This window comes from Macrotis lagotis, chromosome 7 (genome assembly GCF_037893015.1).
Source record: "Macrotis lagotis isolate mMagLag1 chromosome 7, bilby.v1.9.chrom.fasta, whole genome shotgun sequence".
Classification (NCBI taxonomy): Eukaryota; Metazoa; Chordata; class Mammalia; order Peramelemorphia; family Peramelidae; genus Macrotis; species Macrotis lagotis.
Window position 1 is genome coordinate 46,794,236 of NC_133664.1, and position 14,970 is coordinate 46,809,205.

General features: G+C 39.7%; 1 long non-coding RNA gene and 1 pseudogene across 1 annotated transcript; both read right to left on the reverse strand.

The window, feature by feature from the left end:
• Positions 1–7,744: 7,744 nt before the first annotated feature.
• The window catches only part of LOC141494039 (caspase-14-like), a 49,850-nt pseudogene continuing 42,624 nt past the window's right edge, over positions 7,745–14,970 (reverse strand).
• LOC141493663 (uncharacterized) lies at positions 11,405–14,286 on the reverse strand. Its single transcript, XR_012470274.1, has 3 exons — positions 14,178–14,286; positions 13,091–13,201; positions 11,405–11,870 (listed from the first exon to the last, which is right to left on the reverse strand). It is a non-coding gene; the product is annotated as an uncharacterized LOC141493663 (long non-coding RNA).

A 14,970-nucleotide genomic window follows, 5' to 3' on the forward strand; every position in this document is an offset into this window, starting at 1 on the left:
AATTAAGGGAAACAACCAGAGATCCCCTTGGATCATGAAGCCTGTGCTTGCAGTGAATAATGGGATGCTTTCATAATGACTTCCACAATCCCTTATGGAAAGCCAGAGAGTGTTTGTTTGGGCCTGGACTGTGTCACATTAAAGATAAATATTTTCTATAGCTTCAGATTTTTCCCCTGCTGAAAATAACTCTATTTTTCAACAAAGCATATGTATTATCTACAGTCTTTCACATCATATTTATGACAGTCCTCTAATATAATGTAGATCTCCACACAGAGTTGTTTCCATGACACTAGCCAACAGAAAACTGTTCTGACAAACTTATGAAGTAACCTTCTTCTGCCTTCCGCCCCCTGCCCCACTCCTTTACATAGAGGACCTAGTTGCTTCAATTTGCTCTTGAAGATTGATGGTGGGCAGTTCAGCTTTTGTTCAGGCCTCTAAGACCACACCTTGATGCTACAGACAGCCCAGGGCAGTCAAAGCCTGAACCAAAGTGTGCTTTGGAGCACCTGGGATTGAAGGGATTAGAAAAACAGGAAGAAACATAGCAGGCAGATGCCTACTATGTTTAATTTGCTTGGACTGGATGATATATAGTCCATGTCATCACAAGAAAGGGAACAGGTGGGGCGGCTAGGTGGCGCAGTGGAGGGGCAGATGGGTGGCGCAGTGGATAAAGCACCAGCCCTGGAGTCAGGAGTACCTGGGTTCAAATCCAGTCTCAGACACTTAATAATTACCTGGCTGTGTGGCCTTGGGCAAGCCACTTAACCCCATTTGCCTTGCAAAAAAGAAAAAAACCTAAAAAAAAAAAGAAAGGGAACAGGCTTGAGACACAATAAAGGGGAGACAAGTAAATACATGCTGGCTTGGGGAGAACCCATATCACATCATAATCATTTCCCTGATGAAGAAAACAGAATGGTGACAGAGATTTGGAATAGATCCCTTACCCTTAAGGGCTTATCTGAGAAAGATAAGAAAGTTCTTTAATCCTTTAGTTGAAAGAATGGAATAAAATATTTAGAAACAGAGTGATGAAAATTTGTATTTCTGTGATGGAACCAGTAACTGAGTAACAAGCTAAGATTTAAAAGTGAGGAAAAGTCAGAAATGTGAAAAGCCTGGGTATTTACAAGAGGACTTCATGGGATGGAATTTTAAGTTTAGAAAAAAAGAAGTCATGCCAGAAAAGTGGGTGCTGTGTCTTTGTGAGCAGCTAGAGGACACAAAGAGGACAGTTGAGAACTTCTCTCTCTCTCTCTCTCTCTCTCTCTCTCTCTCTAAATATATATATATATATATATATATATATATATATATATATATATATATATAATTTATAGATGTTCTTCTAATTGAGGATGGAACAAAGAGCTCCTCTTCAAACCTCCATTTAAAGAAGGTGCCTAGTTAAGCCAAGGAAAAGAAAAAAAAGTAAAAGAACTGCCATGTTCTTGGCCACATGTGGCTCCAATTGGGGATATGGGTAGCTTACTGCAGGAAGTTGTTGCTGTCACCACTGCTACCATCTCTTTACCACCCAGAGACTTACAACAGCAGTCTTTATTGGATGCCCTTTGGCCACAGAATGTCCTTTTCAATTCACACTTAGTTATGGCTCAGGTAGCAACTACCAGTCTTTTCTTTCCTTCACCATGGGGTCATCCTAGAGGAAACAGTTGCAGAATATTTGATTACTCCTTGAAGGCTATATGTGGAATTACATCAAATAAAACCCAATGCATATGCATTTAAGCACAGATTTCTCATTTACCAGTCTCTGTTACATCTAAAACTCAGACCTTCCTTGAAAGGAGGGAGAGAGGGGATGGATAGAGGAAGGGAGGGAGGGAGGGAGGGAGGGAGGGAGGAGGATGGAGGGTAAGGGAGGTTGGAGGAGGGGGAGGAAGAAGGGAGGGAGGAGGGAAGGAGGGAGGAGAGAGAGGGAGGAGGTGTATGGATGGAGGGAAGGAGGGAGGGGAAGAAGATAGAGTGAGGGAGGAAGGGAGAGGAGGGAGAGAGAGAGTGATAGAGGGATGGAGGAGGTTGGAGGGATGGATGGAGGATGGAGGAGGAGAAGGACAATGAATGGATGGATGGAGGAGACCGATGGATGGATGGATAGAGGAGAAGGCAGATGGATGGATAGATGGAGGAGAATGTAGATGATGGATGGATGGAGGATGAAGGAGGGTGATAGATGAGGATGAGGATGGATGAGTGTTGTGGCTTGCTTCCTTGGGGCCCACAGCAGCGACCTCCCTCCCGGAGGGGAGCTGAAAATAAGGAGTCAAGCTACCACTGCCTTATGCCTCCAGCTCAATTTTATTACTGCTTAGCTATTACATATATACTGTTAGGTCTTCCAGGGTAGAACAAAGAATAATCAGGTAATTGAGGGGGTTGTACATGCAGCATCTTGCATTACAAGATAGGGAGGTACATTAGGGAGGAGTGCCCTTGGTCTATGGGGTGGAATGTTCAGCTCCCGACTCCAGCTCACCTTATCTCTCAGGGCAGCTTGCCAGCTCCTGAGATTGTCCAGGTGGTGGTTTTACTTGGAGATGATTTGTGTCATGCCTGTTAGAATAGCCTGTGTACCCACAGATGAGGATGGATGGTGAGGATGAGGATAGATGGATAGAAGAGGATGAAGATGAAGATGGATGAGGATGAGGATGGATGGATGGATGATGAGAATGATGACAATAATGGATGGATGATGATGATGATGATGATGATGATAATGATGATGGATGGATGATGTTGATGTTTGCCTTTTGTTCTAGAAGAAGATTGTGACATGAGGGAGGGGATGCCATGAGGCACTTGTGGATTCATCTGTCACACCTAAAAACTAACCCCACTCCCAAGTGGACATCAGAATCCAATGAAGGCCTTATCCTTGAACTTCATAAGGACTTGAAGAAGGTGACATGATAGGCAGATAGCTTTCCCAAGAATCCAGACTATGCTAGCAGAAAGACCTTCCTCTCCACATGAGTCAATATTTTCTTTTTTTGTTCTTTTCTTTATTTTCCTTACTTGCCATGAGCCATTTACACATATCTCCTAGCCACTCTAATTTTGATTCTGATTTGCTTTGGCTACATTATTTTCTTTTACCATGTCCTTCCCTCCCCCTACCTTTGGTTGCCTTGCCTAAATCTTTCTATGGGCATGCTTCTCTCTCAGTCCTGGCTCCTGTACAATGATACTTCTTCATGACAATTGACTTGATTTCTAGGACCATAAACAGAAAGAATAATGTGTATATTATCAGGTCTGTTGTTAAAAAAAAAAAGGTTCCTTTGTAAACTGGGAAGTGCTTCAAAAAACATGACTACAGAATAATGGGGCAAGATTTCTCTGACTTCTTTCATCAAGCTGGGACTGGAGGATCCCATAGTGCAATGGGGCTATTGACAGGTCCCTGAAGTAGTCTCCTAACTGAAGATGCTCCAAATGATCACAACAAAGAGACAAGGAAATTGAGTAGTAACATGGGTTATGCTTCACAGGGAAATCATTAGTGTTCCCTAAGAGAGAAATTATGGACAGTTTTGAGGGCTTTGCTGGGCTGAATCAACAGCAACCTGTAGGGGATAATATAACCAATGTTTTATTGGGTAAGTGGGGTAGGGAAGGAGTTAAGGTGGTGCTAGGAAGGGATTAAGGAGTGGGTGATAGGCGCAAACTGTGCATGCCCTAAGGGATCTCTTTACTGTCTTCAAGTCTATAAAATAAACAATGGGAGGGGAGTTGGGGGAGTGGCTCAAAGACTTAATCCTTTCTGGTTTGGACAGGGATTTGCCTAGTCCCTGACAAGTTTCAATGAACTTCATTGATTTCTCATCCTTTCCCCACTCAAGAAGTAAGAACCCAAATTCATTTTGGGAAAAGGATGAAGTTCTTGTCTTCTGAAGTCTTTTCCTGCTGAGAAGAGGTGTACAGCTGTACCTGTCTAGCAGGTCCCATTTAAAGGGGAATTGAAGTCCACTGGGAACTTGGCTGAGGTAGCATCCAAGGGGCACTAACTCCCAGATTTGGATAGAAGTTGACATCCAGCTGAGCTACTGTTTGGAGATATACTGCTTCTAACCTGGAGGAAACAAATCTTACAATGTTAAACAGAAAGGGATCAAAAATGACCAGAAGAAGAATGGTTAGGAGTGCAATGAATATAGGAGTGACTAATATGTGGGATAAAGTTTTGAGATTTCCTCAGTAAAATACTATAGATTGAATTTGGCTAACTATGTGCCCCTCCTCCCTTGACAAAGCAAACTTCTGGGATATTGTTGAAGAGTCAACTGACTTCATCTGATCTGTTGATGTCTGGAGAATCATTCAATTCCTGGGACTAAAGAGATAATCTGGTTTCCGATTGAATTTTATGCTCTTTTCCCTAGATTAGTTTGCTTTCTTTGAATTCTATGCCCCTTTCCCTAGGGTAGTTTTCGTGTTTAGAGTGGAAGACCACATTCCTCATTGATGGGTCAGTTGTGGGGGGGAGGGTAGAGTTAGGATAAATGTGATTCTTGGGCCTTTTGCTTTTGCCTCAATCTCTCTGATTGTGGCCTTCTCGAGAAACAAATAAAGCCTTCTCTTCATACCTTGAGAGATCTCTGAAATTTATTTAAGTGGCATTTGTCCTACACACACTAAGAAGAAAAGCTTACAGAGGAAAATTTTGGGAAAACCAGATCCTCATGGACCTTCTCTATCCAGTCAACTTTTTTCATGATTCAATTCAGAGTTTGATCTGTTGGGAGTTGTTAATGTACATACAGCAGGAGGTATTGGCAAGGGTACAAACACCTCTGCTGGAAACCAAGAGATGGTTTAAGCTATTCTATTATTCAGGACCATATCAGGGATTCATACAGGTCAGTGAGAGCATGTATAGTTTTTTTAGCTATCTGGTTAATAGTTTTGATAAACTTGGAAAGGTTTCATGGTTCATATACCCATACCAAGGCAGAAGGTATTATTCTACTCCCTTCTTCAGATACCACAAGGCACTTTCCCAAAAACCTCACTTCTGTCTCAAGGAGAAATCTGAGTTAACATTGCAAAATGAAAGAGGGGGAATCTGGTGTCCAATGGTACAAATGCCTAAAAGTTTAAAGGGAAACAAGCACAGGGGGCTTGCATGTGATAGAATTTTTCTTAGTGCCCCCCTCTTCATCAGGAATAGGAAAGGACATTCCACAAAGAGTATAGTCCACTGAGGCACAAATAGTTTTGGAACTCTGGTTAAGATGTGACTCAACTTCAGCTCTCTAGGGGTCATAGAGATTGTGTGGCAAGGTATGTAAGTGAACAGTAAGCTATAAGAGATCAACAAAGAGATTGTCAGAGGGTCCTGAAGAGGTATTGGACTACAGGGGACCATATAACTTTCCCATGAGAAAGTCAACAAATCATCCAAAAGTTTTTTCATGGTTGTAGTCAGGTCTGGACCCCTTGGTGCAGGTGGTATATAGGTAGCTGAGGCAAAATTGCACTTGGTTAATTTACAGTCTAAGGAGGAGTCACTTGGAATGCCAAGTTAGAAATCTCTCTAAGGTTAGAGTGTGAGGTGGGAGTGAGTTCATACCCAAATTATAGCCCAAATAGCCCAGGCTATTTGGGATTTATTTAAGCTTTTCTTCTTAGTCATCCTTGTAGCCCTAAAATATTAAGGGCTTGTGTAGCAGCCCTCAGTGAAATCTCCTGTGTTCAACTACAGATCAAAATGTCAGTCTTGAATTAAGCTGCTGTTTATTAGCTCTATATACTGTAAATCTTTTCCCAAGGCCTGGTCAACAGGTAAGGACTATCTTTCAAACCTGGGGTAACACCATACATGTTAACTGTTGTATGTTTGATTTTCCAGGGGGTGTTCATTAGAATGTAAAAATAAATTGAGAATCCTCTTTAGGGAAAGACATCTTTAAGATCAAGGGTAGATAATTATTGTATATCCTCCAGAATTTGAGTGAGGATTGTGTAGGAATTTGGAACAATGGGGTGGATTTCAAAAATAGACTTAGACCTTTACACTATAGGAACAGAAGGGGTAGCATGAGAAGCATGCCCAGGAATTTCTTGTGTCCATACATTAGGCTCCACTGACGTCCATAATTTTAAGGGGAAATGAGATTGTCCAGCAAGCAGAGACAATAGAGGAATGGGAGGCTTAACAAATTTGGGAACTCAATTTCACCATTAAATCCCTTTCCAACATAGGAAAGGGAAAAAAAATGATATGTTCAAATAACAAGTCAACATAGCAGGGTAGAAGATAGGTCTCTATCAGTTTCCCTTCAATGTCCATAACTTTATGCTTAAAGGATTGGAGTTGACCAGAGTGCTGAGACATAATAGAATATGTGAGTCCAATAGCAATAAGAAAATTAATCAGCTCCTTTCTTGTGACAAAGAATTGGAAATTAAATCAATGCCCATCAATTGAGGAAAGGTTAAACAAATTATGGCATATGAAAATGATGGAGGACTATTGTATTGTAAGAAATCATGAGCATAAGGACTTGAGAACTTGGTGAAGTCAGCAGAACTAGGAGATCATTGCATACATTAACAACATTGTGCAAACAGCAACTATGATGGACTCAGCTATTCAGCTATCAAGTTCAATCCTAAAAGACTCATGATAGAAAATGTCATCTACATTCAAGAAAAAATTGGACTCTGAATGCAGAGTTCTATGTTCAATTTTATTTTTTTAATTCTATTTAAGGGAATGGGGTTATATGACTTGCCCAAGGTCACACAGCTAGGCAATTATTAAGGCTGAGGCTGAATTTGAACTCAGGTCCTCTTGACTTCAGGGCTGGTGCTGTCCACTGTGCCACCTACCCACTATGTTCACTTTTAAAAGCATCTTTTATGTTTTTTTTTCTCTATGCAAGAACATACACCATAAAAACATTTACCTCTGGATGTTTGAAGAGCCCCATATTGTACCATACATGTAGGAAAGTGACAACAGGATGAAGGGAGGAAGGGTCCAATCAAATGTCTATATTTCTTTACCTTTTCCCGTAATATTAAAAATAGTTTCTGTGAACCTCTGATTTTGTCCCCATTGTTCAGCTATAATACTCCATCTTGTGACTATTTCTCTTTCTTCCTTGGCTGCCCTAGATGTTCTCATCACTCCAGTTTGTAGCAGTTTCTTTCTTGCTTAAACTTATAATCTTCATTAAAATTCACTTTCTTTACCTTGTTGAAGAACTTAATCTATGAACTTTTTTGCAGTAATCTGTGAATTAAAATTTAAGCCTTTGGAGTGATTTCTTCATCCATAAAAGGACCCCCTACTGATGCCCTCTCCCTAAGTCATTTTCCTGGTTTCCCTTTAGTTTTCATCCAAGAATGATTATGGAAGTGACCCCCATTTCAGGATGTCTTCTACATGTCCCAGTATGAAGGAGTTGCTGAAAGGAGTTCCATTAGGGGAAAAGGAATGCCCTCGACTCAGATATCTGTGCCTTATCAATTATGTAACAAACCATTAAGCATGGAAGCCTTCCTCCCCTTCCAGGATTAATGTCTTCCAGTTTAGCCATATTTGCTATTAGACAGAGGAGAATATATGTTTGTTTTTAGACTTAAGTGCCAGTAGATAAGAGCCAGTATTTTATATGGTAATACAACAATACAAATGTATAAACAAGTTATTCTTCATTTAAAAATCCACCACCTCCATCTCTTCCTCCTCCAAGTATCAAAAATACAGAGCTTTGGTGAGAGTGGACTCCATGACCAATACTACTCTTATGGAATTTCTATTGATGTAAAAGTCTGTGTTTACCACTCTGTTGTTCACCTAAAAAGTAAAAAAGCACAAATGACAAAAAGGAATGTGTAAAATTCAAGCAAATAGTTGAGCTTCAGAAAGGTAAGGCTGAATTTTGCCTCTTTTTTGTATCCCCAGAGGTTAGCAAAGTGTCTGACACATGGGAGGTACTTAATAAATGTTTATTGATTATTAACCAAATACTTATTAAACACTTTGTGTTCTTAGCAACATTCTAAGAAGGAAGAAAAAAAGACTCAAAAAAAATCAATACCTGCCCTCAAGGAGATACAATATGCACATTAAATAGGTATATAGATAGTAGACAAAATGAAGTCAAAGATTAGGCAAAACCTTCCTATGGGAAGTAACCTAAAGCTAAAACTGAATAGAAGAGGTAGAGACTCCAAGAAGCAGAGGCAAGGAGAGAGAGGATTCCAGGCAGTAGATAAAGACAGGGTCTGAGGGTAGGGCAGTTTAGCTGAAATGTAGACTTGTAAAAATCAATAAGGAGGGGGCAGCTAGGTGGCACAATGGATAGAGCACCAGCCCTGAAGTCAGGAGTACTTGAGTTCAAATCCAGCCTCAGACACTTAATAATTACCTAGCCATGTGGCCTTGGGCAAACCACTTAACCCCATTGCCTTGCAAAAAAAAAACTAAAAAAAAAAAAAAAGAGCAATAGGGAGCCATTGCAATTTCTTGATAAAATCTGCACTTTAGGAAGATTATTCTCCTAACCATGTAGAAGATAAAATGGAAGGTATGAGACCAAATAGAGTACTTTGAATCTCCTAACATGAGCTGATGAGTCTTAACTAGGAGCATGAACACAGAGAAGAGGACAGATGCTAGAGATGTCATCCTACCAAACCACAATCTTGATTTGTGACCTGGGAGGGGACATTTTAGAGTATAACAGCAATGGAACATATTATTAAAATGATGATGATGATTAAGATATTTGTCTGATTTTCCTTTATTAGGACAAAGACTGTAGGGACTAAGTTGATGCTCCTGTTTCCAGGCTGATTCATTATCATTATTGTATAATAACATAAAACTGATCTGAGACCAAGGGAGGAGAGAATGAAAAAAGTTTATGACTACTTAATTTACCCCTCAGGCCATTGTTCACTAGCTACATCAACAGCTGCACAATCCTACTCTAAGTGAGTTAAAATCTACTAAGAAAGCAAAACTATATGAGAAAAGACATAAAAGAAGGCATCATTTAAGGGGGGAAAAGACATCAGCTAAGAGTATAGTTTCCTAGTTCATATATACACAACTCCTACTAGAAATTTCTAGGAAATAACCTAATAGAATTAAATCAATGTTTGTTAATCAGTGGAGGAAAAGTTGCATAATATGGAGCATGAATTCATTTATTGATTACTCACTTGAGTAAAAAAATCTGCAATATGCCATTTCTTGCCATGTTGCCGAAAGACTTCATCTATTGCTTGAATCATCACAGAACTATCTCTAGGATGATGTAAAGCAATGTGATCTATCAGTGGAGAAGTGAGTATATTGTTTATATTTTTGATTAGAGTGTTCCAAAAATACATCACACGAAAATACGGAAGCTAGAAAAGCCTTCTACTGAGTTAGATAATCCTTTTGTCTATGTAACCATAGAACATTTCTACATTTTCATTCACCTATGTATATTTCTGCTGCTTCCCAAATCGGTTCCTTGGTCCCTTAAACCCCTTTCCACTAACTAGGCAATCTCACTGTCCAGTGTATAAAGAATTCATGGCAGATGAAGTCAGTAGCTAGTTTACAGTGGGCTAGGAACCAGAAAAAGCCTCTGACTGTCCAGGAAAATAGTCCAGAAGACCCCAGTTCTTATCTGAAGCCCAAGTTGTTTTCTCATTGATATTTCAGTTAAGAACTTCCAACTTTCAGAAGTTCAAATAGAGCTGTAAACTTGCAGGTTAGTCCCTGAAGCATCCTGCTAAAAGTCAGAAGAGATTCAATCCTCAAAGAATGTCCCAAACAACATCTTCAAGTATATGCCCAATCAGCACTCACCTTAAGATTTTAAGGCAGTCAATTCCACTTTGGACAGCAATAATCATTAGGTAGACTTTCCTGAGAGTAGCACAAAAATGCCTCTCTTAGTTTTACCCTATACTGTTAGTCTTAGTTCAGCTCTGTTAGACCAAGCAGATGATCTGAATTTCAGTTTGGAAGAACATCTAGAGTCATCTGCCCCAGTCTATACCTAAACAAGAATCTACTCTACCATGTGGCCAACAATTAAATGGTCATTAGGGCTTTGCTTACAGGACTCTGCCAATTACTAAAACAGTCTACTCTGGTTTGGTTCTAAATACTGAGAAGTTTTCCTCATCATCAAAGCTATACCTGCTACTCCATAGCTTTCACCCACTTTCATATTTCAACCACTTAGGGCCTCTTCCAAATGGTAGTCCTTCAAATATCTGATGATAGTTATCATGTCTCCCCTAACCTTCTCTTTCCCAAAGAAAACATCCCCAAATAATCTTCAAAACACACCAGCATCCTAGTCACCTAACTCCTGCTTATTTTAAGTTACCAATGTCCTCCTAAAATGAAGTAATTGTAGAGTTGTTCTGACCCTGTCTGCCTCTTTGGAACCCCATTGAGGATATGTTTGCCCTGTTTATGGTCTGTTTTCCAATCGAGGGGAGGTTTTCCCAAGTTGAGCTGCCATCACAGGGGAGGTAGGGAGGGTCCTATGTGAACACATCCATATCTTATTGGGAGAGTGATCAGGGAACCTGTGAGCCAGGGTCTCAGGGCAATCCTGGAAGCCTGGGGAATTCTCCAGCACCTACATTGTGTTTACTACTCTTAGTTCTTAGGGCTGATCAAGAGAACTGAGGGATTACTAGGGAAATTGAGCTGTGATTTCCAGGTACTCTAGGTCAACTTTCTCCCCACTGCCCTCCTTGCCCTGTGGTCAGGAGCTGTAGGCAAGACCAAACTTGCCCTGTAAGATGTTGTCACCTAGAGACTGATACCCCTCACCCTCACAGAGCTCTCCTCACTCACATCTTTGGGAATATTATGTCATTTAGTCAATAGATTCATCAGGTTCAAGATCTTATCTCTCAGTCTCATTCCCTAGCTCACTGCTGGAAGCCAGTTCCCCTTCATCCCCCAGCAATTGGCTAAACTGTAAATACCACCTGCAGAAACACTCCCTGGAGCTCTGGTGGAAAAGGCCTTGCCAGATACTACTCAGAACCAATGCTGCCACCAAACTCCAGGGGATAGACTAGTGGATTCATCTGTCACACCTAAAGACTGTTCCCACTCTTGAATGGGCATCTGAACCCATTGGAGGCCTTGCTCTTGAGCTTCATGAGGGCCTGAAGAAGACAATATGTGAGGGAGACAGTTTTCCCAAGAATCTTGGCCAGGTTTATGAGAAGGGCTCCAGCCCCACTTGAGCCCCTCCCCCCTTTTCTTTTTTTATTCTTTTATTCTTCATCTTTACTTGCCATGCACCATTTGCCCATATCTCTTGGCCATCTAGCTTAGGTTTTGTTTTGCTTTGATATATTATTTTCTTCCACCATGCCCCTCACTTCCTCTACTTTGGGTTTCCTTGACAGAATCTTTCTATAGGTATGCTTCTCTTTCAATCCTGGCACCTGTATTATGACACCTCAAGGTGGCAAGGACATGCATAAGAAAGCTACTGTCAATGGATTCCCTGGTTCCCTTACATTCTCTCTTCATCCCTAGACATATTGTGTGTGTGTGTGTGTGTGTGTGTGTGTGTGTGTGTGTGTGTGTGTTGTGTGTGACTTCCCTTTACCACTCCCTTCTTCCCCAGTGGACTGAGCTATGTGCCATCATTCATACCCAACCTCTGGTATATTCCAGACACTATCCTGGTATCTCTGAAGACATTGCTACCATGGATTTCTACTCACTGCTCTCCTCAGCATGTGGTCCAGGCAGTACTCCTCAATATAGGTGGTAGTCCTCTGGCCATTACAAGGATGGAGTAAGAGGTCTGATTTCCATAAATGAGGTTTTCAGAAATCTGTACTGACAGATGAGTGACATGAACAAGTGGATAGCAAGAATGGTGGGAGGTATGATGGGTGAAATTAAATCTCTAATGGAGATGATCTTATAAAACCAAGGGATAGGCATTGGATGCACTCCTGACAGCCCGGGGGGGGGGGGGGGGGGGAGTCTTCCTGTCTTCCTCAATGAGGGAATGCTGTTTTTATGTTAATAAGTCACAAAAGATAAAGGATAGTATTGAGACATTTCTCATTTATATCACCAGGTTAAAAGAACATGCCACAGGAACTCAGTGGTATATATTCAGTTCCCCTTCCCCCAGAATGGGCAGTTTGATTGGAACCTTACTATATCCTCTATTTCATCTTGCTGGTAACTTTTAATTTAATGGGATCTACCCAGTTTCTTCCTTGGCCTGTGGAGCCCATAAATGCTTCACCACCCTAGTGAATAAAATAAAAGTATCTGTAATCATTCCTCCTTGGTCTGCAGGACTTTTCTGGTGTTCCTTTCATCAAAAACAAGGGAATATGACCCTGGTCAAACAGGCAAAGGCTATTAGAACTGCCCTTTTCATTCCTGAGCAAGAGTAAGGTTAGCTCCCTTTAATCTTTGTTTTCCTTTAACAGCACTTTAAAACCAAACCATAAGAAGGATTCCTTTGCCTCAACAAGAGCATTCACATTCTGGATCCTCCCACCACAATATAACTGGGGAATATTCTATCCAAACCTTCTTACTTGTTCCCTTTTCTGTGAAATAATCCTCTCTAGGGTTAGGGTTAGGGTTAGCTGCCCTGAAATTTTTTTCAACTGTTATGCTCTCCAATCATATCTCCTTTATATTTTAATTATTTTAATTAATTACAACTTTGCATTGATCCCTGTAAAATTACATATTATTAAATTTTGACCAAAATTCTAGTCTATTGAGAACTCTCTAGAATATGATTCTGGCATTCAGCTTATTAGCGCTCTCTCTCTCTCTCTCTCTCTCTCTCTCTCTCAGTTTGAGAGAATCCTTTGAATGATTTGGAATCATTTGACAATTTTACAGGTATGCCAATTTTGTTTTCATCTAAATAAGGGATTAACATGTTAAAGAAAATGGAGCTAATGAGAGTCAGCATAACTATCTTTGGTGAGAGGTTTAAATGGTCATAAGAAACACCTGGATTTTTACAGTTATGCTCATTTTCACTCAACACATCTTAGCAGCACAAAACTTCATTACCTTATCCTCTTGGGTGGGATAAAACACTAGATGAAGGAAGTCACTTTTTCTCTGAATCATTTGGTTCCATTGGTTCAGCATCGACTTGAAGAATACCATGATCTTTTCAATCTGTTTTGGTGACAGAAAATGTGACTAGATAATGAAATAAACAATCAACCAGTAATCTGTTACTAATGCCAGATAAGCTCCTCATAAAAAGTTCATTTCACTGCATATACATTAGAGAGAGAGAGAGAGAGTAGATAACAATCATAGACCAAATACCTCAAGAAAAGCTAAGCAAGGTAGATTCTGGTCTAAGGAACAAACAGCACATGTATGAACAGTAACAGTCCACAAAATTGGGAGATCAGGGATTAGATATTTCATCATTTTAGAGGTTAATATAATCAGAACATCATAGATTTATAGCTGGAAGAAAATTTAGAGATAATTCAGCATAACCCCTCATTTTATAAATAAGAAAATTGAAATTCAAAGAGGTTACATGACTTGCCCAAAGTCACAGAGGGAGGTTAAGCACAAGCAATTCAAGTAAAGCACTAGGCAAAATTCTAGTCTTTATAAAAAATGCCAGTTATCAATGGTAGTCTTTTAAGTGACAGAATCAAGATTCAAATCCAGGTCTTATGTCTCCAAATAAAATAGCTTTTCCACTGTATTTTGCTTGGTCCTGAGAAGCCACAGAAAATTATTCCAAAATGTGTAAGGAAGATAAGGCCACTGAGGAATACCCAGGAAAGAAATAGAAGGGGGACTATCACAGTGGAAAAAAACTTTGGATTTCCAAATACTAAGATTTTGTATCCATTTACTTAAAAGATACTCTAACTTGTAGCATCTTAACATTATGGTATTTTGACTCTAGAATAAACAATATTTGACATCTTTATGCATGAGAAGAGGTAGTTAATGAGTATTTATTTCTTTTTGTGAAGTGAGGAACAGTAGTAGTTAGAGAAAGAAAAAATAGTTCTCTGATGAAAATCATAGTCAGAATTTCCTATGGAGAAGAAGAAAATGTTTATAGTGAAGCCTAAGAATTCCCTGCCACTCATGATGCATTCTTTTTTCTATTCCTTACCTCTTCTACAAGCCTGGATTACAAAGATTTTCGGTTTCTCTTGAAGCACTGGACAGTTTTTATTGTTGAACATGTCAAAAATGTCTGACACGTTGACTCTTTCATCCAATACGGTTTTTATAAAGTCTTTCCTCCATGGGCCATAAGAGTAACAAGGCAGCAGCTAATTCCATCTTTTACTCCACTGATTTCATCCCTAAACTGTGTTAATTTCTCCATTAAATCCTGTGACAAAATAATTTGCAAAATATATTTATTCAACAGCTGAACTTAGAATCATTTGTATTATCTATCAAAGTTCTCCAAAGTCCCTCATTTTGCTCAGATTGTAACACTGATTGCTATTCTATCATCAAATATATACCATTAATGGGAAATGAGTGTGTAATATGGCATCATCATTTTTGTAAGCAGTTTTCAAAAGAAACATGACATTCAGGGACAAAGGAGTATAAGAAGCAAGAGAAAATCAGAAGAGTAAACCAATTCATTTTTTTATTTTGAGTTTTGCAAGGCAATGGGGTTAAGTGACTTGCCAAAGATCACACAGCTAGGTAATTATTAAGTGTCTGAGGTCAAATTTGAACTCAGGTCCTCCTCCTGACTCCAGGGCTGGTGCTCTAACCACTGCACAACCTAGCTGCCTCTAAAACAAATCATCTTTAAGATAACTCTGAGTCTCTGGAATTATTTTATATAATTGCATATAGGACCTAACATAAATTTCATCATGAATATCCAAACTACTAAAGGGAAATTCAATCTCCAAGTTCTCTTTACGACAATAAAAATA